General features: G+C 60.0%; 1 long non-coding RNA gene across 2 annotated transcripts; it reads left to right on the top strand.

Moving 5' to 3' along the window:
• The first annotated feature begins 7,264 nt into the window (after positions 1-7,264).
• On the top strand, positions 7,265-8,847 carry LOC102128520 (uncharacterized). 2 transcript variants are annotated; one of them, XR_010578143.2, is made up of 2 exons: positions 7,265-7,439; positions 8,287-8,847. It is a non-coding gene; the product is annotated as an uncharacterized lncRNA (long non-coding RNA). The 2 variants fall into 2 exon arrangements; XR_012418307.1 differs by having other exon boundaries at positions 7,265-7,687.
• The last annotated feature ends 923 nt before the right edge of the window (positions 8,848-9,770 follow it).

Genomic DNA, 9,770 nt, shown 5'->3' with positions numbered 1-9,770 from the left:
GAGGAAAGTTCTCATGCCCAGCGAGTCCTCCTGATATGTGGGTGTGCACAGGAGAGGAGAAAGAAAATATCAAGAAGCCGTGATTATCTCCTCTGAGGGAGTCACAGACACGCAGCCTTGAAACGCCGGCCCTGAGCTTGGGGCAGGGCTCTCCCAGGGCCAGGGGTTAACTCTTTGCCTCCCTCTCCCACCAGGGGCTGGGGGCTGCCTACGGTGGCTCAGCTGAGCCCCCAGCCCACCAGCCCCTTGAGACCATCCCAGACCCTGCCAGGGACCATGCGGTGATCAGCCTCTGGGCACAGGCCCGGCCCTCCATCTCCCATACAGCCGGCCTGGAGCACAGATCCCAGGGCCTGGCCCCCGAGGGGACATCCCATGGGGGCCCAGGGCCTCAGGAGCCTCAGGGCCCGGCCACTTGGCTGCACTGCCCTCCACACATGACGTGGGGCAACCCCACCAGGCTTCAGGTCTCACGCTGACCTGGATCCCGGGAGCCCCCTGAAGACAGACGAACGGACCTGGGGTCTTGTCGCTGCTCCAAGCTCATGTCCTCTCCATAAACTGGGGGTGGGGCCACCAGATGCAGCAAGTAAAAGTTCAAGACACACAGTTAATTCAAATGTTAGCTAAACAATGAAAACTTACAGTGTAAATGCGTCCTAAATATTTCATGGGACATATTTATCCTAAGAAATGATCCATGTTCATCCGAGATGCAGGTCTGACTCTGTGCCCCATGTTATTCCAGCCAGGGCATCCCGGGGTCAGCCGACCACCGCAGAGCGGGCAACCCCACGGCTCCGCCGCACAGCCCCAAGTTTTATTTCTATTTTATTTATTTTGTGTGGAATGAACAGTCTCAAGTGTACAAGCCCAGGGTTCTGGCAAATGCGCCCGGCATGTAACCACCTCCTCCTCAGGCCACAGAACATTCTGCTGGGGGCCCTGTCAGCCCCTGTGGTTTGGCCTGCTCTGGGGAGGCCCGAGACCCTGTGTGTCTGCTTCTTTCATGCACAGTCGTCATGATTTTTTATCCATTTCTCTGTGGATGAAGGGGACTTGGGGACTTGGAGTGGTTCCTATTTGAAGACCTTCTTCTCTCTTTTTTTTAATACGGAGTTTTGCTCTTGTTGGCCAGACTGGAGTGCAATGGCGTGATCCCAGCTCACTGCAACCTCTGCCTCCCAGTTTCGAGCGATTCTCCTGCCCCAGCCTCCTGAGTAGCTGGGATTACAGGGGCCCACCACCACGCCTGGCTAATTTTGTGTTTTTGGTAGAGACGGGATTTCTCCATATTGGTTAGGCTGTCAGGCTGGTCTCGAACTCCCACCCTCAGGTGATCTGCCCGCCTCAGCCTCCCAAAGTGCTGGGATTACAGGCATGAGCCACTGTGCCCGGCCATAATTTTTGTGCTTTCAGTAGAGTCGGGGTTTCATTATGTTGGCCAGGCTGGTCTCGAACTCTTGACCTCAGGTGATCCACCCTCCTCAGCCTCCCAGAGTGCTGGAATTATAGGCATGAGCCTTTCCCGGCCCTTTTTTTTTTTTTTTTAAGACAGGGTCTCGCCGTCACACAGGCTGGAGTGCAGTGGCACCATCACAGCTCATGCACCTTCAAACTCCTGGGTCAGGTGATCCTCCTGCTTTAGCATCTCGAGTAGCTAGGACCACGGGTGCATCCACCACACACACCTAGTTTATTTTTAAATTTTTTGTAGAGACAAGGTCTCACCATGTTTCCCAGGCTGGTCTCAAACTCTTGGGCTCAGTTGATCCTCCTGCCTCGGACTCGCAAAGTGTTGGGATTACAGGCATAAGCCACCCACCGAACCCGGCCCAGAACATTCTTACTGAAGTCTTTCTGGGGATGGATGATTTCATTCCTCTTTGCAAATGCTTAGGAGTGGAACTGACAGGTCACACGGTGGACACAGGTTTCATTTGTAAGACTCTGCCCACCTCCCAGGGAACTCTACTATTTCCAGCACCTCCTTTGACAGGTGGGGAAACTGAGTCTAGGAGCGGTCAGCTTTGCTCTAGGCCTCGGCTGCTTCTCTAGGGTAGCCACTGACATTGCCCGGCCTGCAACTCAGGGGTCAGTGGGGTCAGCACATAACCTGAGGGTCAGCACATAACCCCTGACTCCCGGGACAGTGGCCTTGGGGGCTGGGGGCTGCAGGGCAGGGTCAGGAGCAGGGCGGGCTGGGGTGCAGGGAGGGATGGGGTGCTAGGCCAGGACAGGGTGCAGGGAGGGTCAGGGTGCAGGGTGGGCCGGGCAGGGGTGCAGGGCGGGCCGGGGTGCAGGGCAGGCTGGGTTGCAGAGCGGGGCAGGGTGGGGTGCAGGGCGGGACAGGGCGGGATGAGGTGCTGGGCTGCTGGGCAGGGTGGGGCCCAGCCTCAGGCTGTGGCCAGTGTAGACTGAGGTCTCCACGTGCCATGCAGGGGGAGCAGGCCACCCTCTTTGGGAACTTCAGCAGGGAGAGTACACCAAGGGTTAACAGTGGGCTGCCTTTGGCCAGAGACAGCTGCAGGGATACCCCCGCCACCCGCCCTCCACCAGGCCCCACAAGGAATGGAATGGAGGGAGTGGAGCCGCCTGAAGGCCACCCGTTATCACCGCCAGCTCTGTGCCAAGCACGTCCGCCAGACCCACAAGACCCTTTCTGTCTCTGGTGGAGGGAGGGAGGGCGGGAGGCCAGTGTGTTTGGTGTGGAGGGGCTGCTGTTGGGGTCTGAGGTGCCAGGGAGTGTCTGGACCCAGCAGCAGCGCCCCTGCCCGGGAGGCCATCCTGACCCTGCAGATGTGAGAAGGACCAGGACACCGTCCCCGGCTGGTCCTGGCCGGACTGCTGGGGCCTTCTTGGGGTGGGTGGTACAGCAGGAGGCCCCGGGATGGTGGGAAGGATGCCCGGGTTGGGGGGTCCTCTGCTTTCAGGCCTTTCCACCCTTTGCTCCTGCAAAACCCCAGCAGGAGGTCCCCAGGATAGGTGGGAGCCAGGCTGTGCGGTGAGGTGGGGCCGCCCCCACGGACCCCGTGCTCCTGCTCAGACTGGGTTTCACTCAAAGCACTGGGGAGCCACAGGGAGCTCAGAACGGGGGCAGGTGTGGGGCGCCCCTGTGGGGAAGCCTGGGGTCCACCTGTGGGTTCTCCCTTGGCCCTCAGGGGTTGGGGTTTACCCTGAGTCCCTCCCTTCACCTCACAGAACCCCCCGAGGGGTCTCAGGACCTCTAGGGCTCGTGGCCAGGATGGCCAGGCGGCACTGAAACCTGGTGCCTTGGCAGCCTGCCCCTCTGATCAGCTCCACCTGGTAGCCCGAGCCCAAGACAGCATCCAGCACCTCACTGCCTGGCCACAGCCTTCCGTGGGTCCCTGAGGCCTAGGAGGAAACGGGGGGGTCTGGGCCCCCACACAGTTGTCACCTCAGCTCCCAGGCTGCAGCCAATGGGGCGGCAGGAAGACGGGCCCTGGGCTCCTCCACCTGCAGAGGCAGCCGCGGGGCGGCCGTCCTCACACCTGTGCGCAAGTCCGACCCTCCGGTCCCTGGATGCCCCTTTAAACCTGTGCGGATGTTTAAAGTGCTTTCTCGTCAGCAGCTGTGGGTTTATAATCCGGAAAAAAGTTAGGAAAACAAAGTGAAGAACTGGACGATGCCCTAGAATAGCCCAGGGCCTTCCTGCTGTCTCTGTCTCTCTGTGTGTGTCTCTCTGTCTCCTTGTCTCTGTGTCTTTGTCTCTCGGTCTCTGTCTCCCCACTGTCTCTGTCCATCTCTGTCCATGTCTCTCTCTGTCTCTCTGTGTCTGTGTGTGTCTCTCTGTCTCCCCACTCTCTGTCTCTGTCCCTCTATGTCTATGTCTCTCTGTGTGTCTCTGTCTCTGTCTGTGTCTCTCTTTGTCTCTGTCTCTGTCTGTCTCTGTCTCTCTCTGTGTCTATCTCTGCCTCTGTCTCTGTGTGTCTCTCTGTCTCTGTCTCTGTGTCTCTCTGTCTCTGTCTGTGTCTCTCTATGTGTGTGTTGGTCTCTCTGTCTCTGCCTCTGTCTCTCTGTCTCTGTCTCTCTCTGTCTCTGTGTCTCTCTCTGTCTGTCTCTGTCTGTGTCTCTCTGTGTGTCTCTTTGTCTCTGTCTCTGCCTCTGTCTCTCTGTCTCTGTCTCTCTCTGTCTCTGTGTCTCTGTGTGTGTCTCTGTCTCTGTCTCTCTGGCCCTCTGTGTCTCTGTCTCTCTGTCTCTGTCTCTGTGTCTCTGTGTGTGTCTCTCTCTCTGTGTGTCTCTGTGTCTCTGTGTGTCTCTGTCTCTGTCTCTCTGGCCCTCTGTGTCTGTGTCTCTCTGTGTCTCTCTCTGGGTCTGCTGGTCTCTCTGTCTCTGTGTCTCTGTCTCTGTCTCTCTGTCTCTGTCTCTCTCTGTCTCTGTGTCTCTGTGTGTCTCTGTCTCTGTCTCTCTGGCCCTCTGTGTCTGTGTCTCTCTGTGTCTCTCTCTGGGTCTGCTGGTCTCTCTGTCTGTGTCTCTCTGTGTCTCTGGGTCTGCTGGTCTCTCTGCCTCTGTGTCTCTATGTCTGTGTCTCTCTGTGTCTCTGGGTCTGCTGGTCTCTCTGTCTCTCTGTGTGTGTCTCTGTCTCTGTCTCTCTGTGTCTCTCTCTGGGTCTGCTGGTCTCTCTGTCTCTGTCTCTCTGTGTCTCTGGGTCTGCTGGTCTCTCTGTCTCTGCCTCTCTGTGTCTCTGGGTCTGCTGGTCTCTCTGTCTCTGCCTCTCTCCTCCTTCCCTCTTGCAGAACCGAGGCCGGGAGCCCAGAGTCAGGGCTGGCCTCGTGTGCTTCCCAGAAGCCTGCTGGGCAGCTGTAAACGGGAAGGGCTGAAGCCAGGTGGAGGCTCAGGATGGGGGGCTCTGCAGGGGCCTTTTGGGCCCAGGCCCCCGAAGTGTGATGCTGGGGCTTTCTGGGTAAGGTTCTAGGTGTCCTGAGGAGTGGGGCCCCTCCCCTGCTGGCGCCCTCAAGGACCCTTCCTCGGATCTGCGGACCTCATGGAGGTGGGGTCCATGGGTGTGTGTGAGTGTGGGTGAGCCTGAGTGTGTGAATTGTGTATGTGTGTGAGTGCAGATGTGAATGTGCCTGCAGGAGTGAGTGTGATGAGCCCGAGTGTGTGAATTGTGAGTGTGAGTGCGGATGTGAGTGTGCCTGCAGGAGTGAGTGTGATGAGCCCGAGTGTGTGAATTGTGTGTGAGTGTGAGTGCGGATGTGAATGTGCCTGCAGGAGTGAGTGTGATGAGCCCGAGTGTGTGAATTGTGTGTGAGTGTGAGTGCGGATGTGAGTGTGCCTGCAGGAGTGAGTGTGATGAGTCTGAGTGTGTTTGTGTGAATTGTGTATGTGTGTGTGTGTGAGTGCGGATGTGAATGTGCCTGCAGGAGTGAGTGTGATGAGTCTGAGTGTGTTTGTGTGAATTGTGTATGTGTGTGTGAGTGCGGATGTGAATGTGCCTGCAGGAGTGTGTGTGGTGAGCCTGAGTGTGAGCATGTGTGTGTCTGAGCTCCACGTTCCCTCCTTCCCCAGAAGGCAGCCCTCAGCCTGCCAGCAGGTGGATGGAGCCCAGCAGCCCCCCCAGTGCCCACTCTGGGCCTCGTTGTGGGAGCCCAGCCCTGAGCAGGGCCTGTCCCCAGCCCCGTGCCCCCACCAGGAGGGCTTGTGACCGACTGCTGTGCTCACTCGCACCCCTCGGTGGCCATCGCTGGTCGTGAGAATCACCATGTGCCTGCAGGTCAACAGTTTGCACAAGGTGGGGGCAGAGGCTACTCCCGCGGGGGGTCTGCAGAGCGGTCCGGCAGGCAGCTGGGTCACCATCCATCGTCCATCGTCCCCCTGGTCCCTATGGCTCCTCCTGCCCAGCAGGGCCCACGTGTCCTTCCCCAGACGGGGGTCTTGGCCACCTCAGGGGCCATCAGGAGGGCGCTGGACAGTCTTGCAGCCCCACCTGGCCCCTGTGCCCCCCTGTGCCCCTACCCCACCGCGGGCTCTGGCTTTGTCCACTCAGGTGACAGGAGATTCTCGCGCACAACAGCCAAGCCCTGCCGCACCTGGGGGTGTGTGGGCTCATTGTGTGCGTGTCTCGCTGTGTGTGTCTGTGTGTCTACGTGTGTGTCTGTGTGTCTACATGTCTGTGTGTGTCTGTGTGTCTACGTGTGTCTGTGGGGGTCTCTGTGTGTCTCTGCCACATGTGGGTGCTGCGTGGGGTCAGTTCTGAGACTCTGGCCCTACAGATCACAGGGGCTGGAGCCAGGCGCCTACATGGGCCTGCCCAGCGACATTGAGTCTCCTCGAGGACATGGTCACTGCAGAGGCCTTCGAGGCCTCAGCCTTGCTCCTTCGCCAGCCTCCACTTGCCTACGTCCTGGGGAGAGGCCACTGGCTGCGGTTCAGAAGCCCCGTCCCCTGGCCTCCTGTGGGCAGCTCTGGGCCTCTTCCCGAGGCCTTGTGTCCTAGACACGGGGGCAGGCCCAGACCTGCGGGAGTTCTGCTGCCCGCCTGGGCCCCTCGGGGGGAGGCTCCCTGGCCCTTGGAGAGTTTATCTGCTGGCCTGTGTGGTCTCTGTGTGGGCAGCTGTGGGTCTGGCCAGCTGTCCCTGAGGGGCCCTCTCTCTCCGACCCTGCACTCTTGCCCCCAAGGCTGCAGAGCCTGGCGCCTCTCCACGTGCTTGGGGGCTCTGTGGCCTGGGGAAGGCTCCGGGCCTCACTGTGTGGACCAGCGTCCGCCTGGTGCTGGGAATCCTCAGGGAGCCCCAGCTGTGGAGGCCGCCCCAGGCCAAGCAGGGCCACCTGCCCTGGGGTGGGGTCTGGTTCTTAGTGGCTGGGACAGTGTTGGGCGTGCTGGCCAGGGGTTCTGAGAGCCCTGTGAGCCAGGAGGCTGCGGTGTAGACTGCTTATTGCTGAGCCGGGCAGGCTCAGGAGGGAGAGGTGGCCCCTTCCCTGGACAAGCAATTCTTGCTCACGTGTGCTTTCCAGGCCCTTGACGCAAGCAGAGACGCATGGGGAGATAAGGGCTGGAGGAGGGCGTGTGGACAGGCTGGCCCCGTCCCAGCTCCCGGGCTAGCAGCCCCCGGCCCCCGGCCCTCGCCGCCCGCCCACCGGGCCCTGCCTCAGCACTCTTCCCACAGCAGGTCTTTGTGCCCCAATCTGGCAGGTGCGGGGGTGGGACGGGGTCCTTGGCGTGGAGCAGCCCTCTGGCTGCATGTGACAGTGGCGGCCAAGGTCTCCCCTGTGCATAAATGTGGACCTCGCTGGGCAGCAGCAGAACTCCAGGCTCAGAGAGTTCTCCACCGCTCCTCCCGGCTCAGATTTCTCCACGCTCCTCCGGCTCAGAGTTCTCCACCGCTCCTCCGGCTCAGAGAGTTCTCCACTGTTCCTCCCAGGCTCACGAGGCTCACAGGCTACCCAACGCCAGCGGCCCAGGAGGCTGGACCAGAGGTAAGATGAGGCCCAAGTCCTGCCTCTGGAAACTGGGCCCTGCCTTGGCTCTGCCCTCCTTGCTCCCACAGGATCTTGGTGCCCACCAGGCCTCGGTCCCGACTTCTCTCGCTGCCCGGCACGAGACCTTCCCCCAGGACAGCCATCTCCTGGTGCTGAAGAGCTGGCCCTTCGCAGAGCTGCCCGCAGAACCGCCCGCCGTTCCTTTTTCCTATGCATATACTTCTTTGAGGGTCTGGCCTAAAGAGGTATAGGGCATGGGAAAACGGGGCGGTCGGGTCCTCCCCAGTGGCACTTGCGTCTTGACTCGGGACTCCGCCTGCTTCCTCTCTCCTGGGCGGGGGGCCCCGGGGCTTTGGTCCCCACGTCCTTGGGGCAGAAAGGGGCCAAATATTCCAGAACAAGGAAAGCGTGGATGTGAGCTTTTGTGTGGGTCCGGAAAGTGTCTGGGGAGGAAGTGGTCCAGGCCTCTGCAGCCCCCTGGGCTGGGACCCAGGCTGCAGAGAGCAGGGCTGGAGCTGGGCGGGCTGGGACCCAGGCTGCAGAGAGCAGGGCTGGAGCTGGGCGGGCTGGGACCCAGGCTGCAGAGAGCAGGGCTGGAGCTGGGCGGGCTGGGACCCAGGCTGCAGAGAGCAGGGCTGGAGCTGGGCGGGCTGGGACCCAGGCTGCAGAGAGCAGGGCTGGAGCTGGGCGGTGCCCCGTGGCCCGTCTGACCGGAGATGGGACAGGAGGCGGCGGGACTGGCCTGGCTCTGGCGCCCCCTGGTGGCCAGGGGAAGTGGGGCGGGTGCCCGGGATCTGGGCTCTGGCTGGATCCACAACTCATTCTATGGAAGTTTTCTTTGCAGAAGCTGCAGCGTGTGGGGCCCACTTGTTACACCAGCGGGAGGCGGAGGGCCCAGGCGCAGACGGCAGCGAGGCGTGGCGGAGGACGCGTGCACTCTGGGTCTGCACGCTTTTGCTGCTGCCTTTTTTTTTTTTTTTTTTTTTTTTGAGACAGTCTCGCTCTGTTGCCCAGGCTGGAGTGCAGTGGCAGGATCTCGGCTCACTGCAAGCTCCATCTTCCAGGTTTAAGCGACTTTCCTGCCTCAGCCTTCCAAATAGCTGAGACTACAGGCACCTGCCACCATGCCTGGCTAAGTTTTGTATTTTTAGTAGAGATGGGGTTTCACCTTTTTAGGCTGGTCTTGAACTCCTGACCTCGTGATCCACCTGCCTTGGCCTCCCAAAGTACTGGGATTACAGGCATGAGCCACCGCGCCCGGCCAGCGTTTGCTTCTTAACACCTTTATTACTTTTGTAATCACGGGTATGAGTTGATTTTCTGGTCAGAAATGTCAGTAGAGCTAATTTCATTTAAATGTGTGAGGTGTGGTAAAGTTTTGATAATAAATGCAAATTTTGATAAAGAGGCTCTGTCGTGCTGGTCTCCTCTCATTCGCGGTGGTCGGATGTCACATTAGTCAAGCGTGGACTTGGGGGAACTTAGTTAAAAATGTGTGAACCTAAGGGAGATGAAATGGGTCCTGGGGCCTTGGTTGGGGGCCTGGGCTGGGCACCGGTCTGGGGCCACCCTCCTGATGACCAGGGTCGCTGGAACAAGTCCAGAGCCTGGGACCGGCTGGCAGTGTTGGGAGAGCCCAGAGGGACGGCTTGTGAGGGTGCGGGACACTGGTCTGCCCTGGGTGGGGGTCCTGTGGCTTCCCAGCCTCCACAATGGCCAGGGTGGGACTGTGGTCTTGACTTCCCGCTGATGAAAAATGGACAGGGGGTCCCTCATCACGCTGGTTTAAAGAATGACTGTCAGCTGCTGTCTTAAAAGGAGGCCTGAATGGGAGGCCGGGAGACCCCACCCTTCAGCCAGAGTCCTTGCCAGCCGGCAGGGCCACGCCCAGGTCTTTGAAGGCCGCAGCCTTTGCTACCAATGAGCCCAGCAAACAGAGCAATGAGCCGGCTGAGCGGGAGGCCTCCAGGCGCCCTTATCGGGGTTGCCTCCCCCCGGCTGCGTCTCCTCTCCAAGCCTAGCACTAATCTCATCTGATAGTCACCTCCCACCTCCCTCACAGCCGGCAGCCTGGGTGTCCCAGGGGAAAGCTCGGGCAGCAGGCAGAGGGGTGGGTGCCTCCAGCTGGGACGGCTGCAGGTCACATGTGGAAGGGCAGCCACGCCCCCCACCCCGATGAGCTCGGCTGCTCCCCCCAGCCCCCTGGGGAACGGTGGAGGTTGACCCCGCTCAGGAGTCTCTTCCAGGCCTTTGAGTCACTCTCCACAGGACACCTTAACATAGGGTTTTAAATCTGCACAGACTAAAGCAGGTGTCACCTCACTGTGC

This window comes from Macaca fascicularis, chromosome 9 (genome assembly GCF_037993035.2).
Source record: "Macaca fascicularis isolate 582-1 chromosome 9, T2T-MFA8v1.1".
In the NCBI taxonomy this organism is placed as follows: domain Eukaryota; kingdom Metazoa; phylum Chordata; class Mammalia; order Primates; family Cercopithecidae; genus Macaca; species Macaca fascicularis.
Note: the sequence above shows the minus strand (reverse complement) of the source record. Positions and strands in the feature narration are given on the sequence as shown.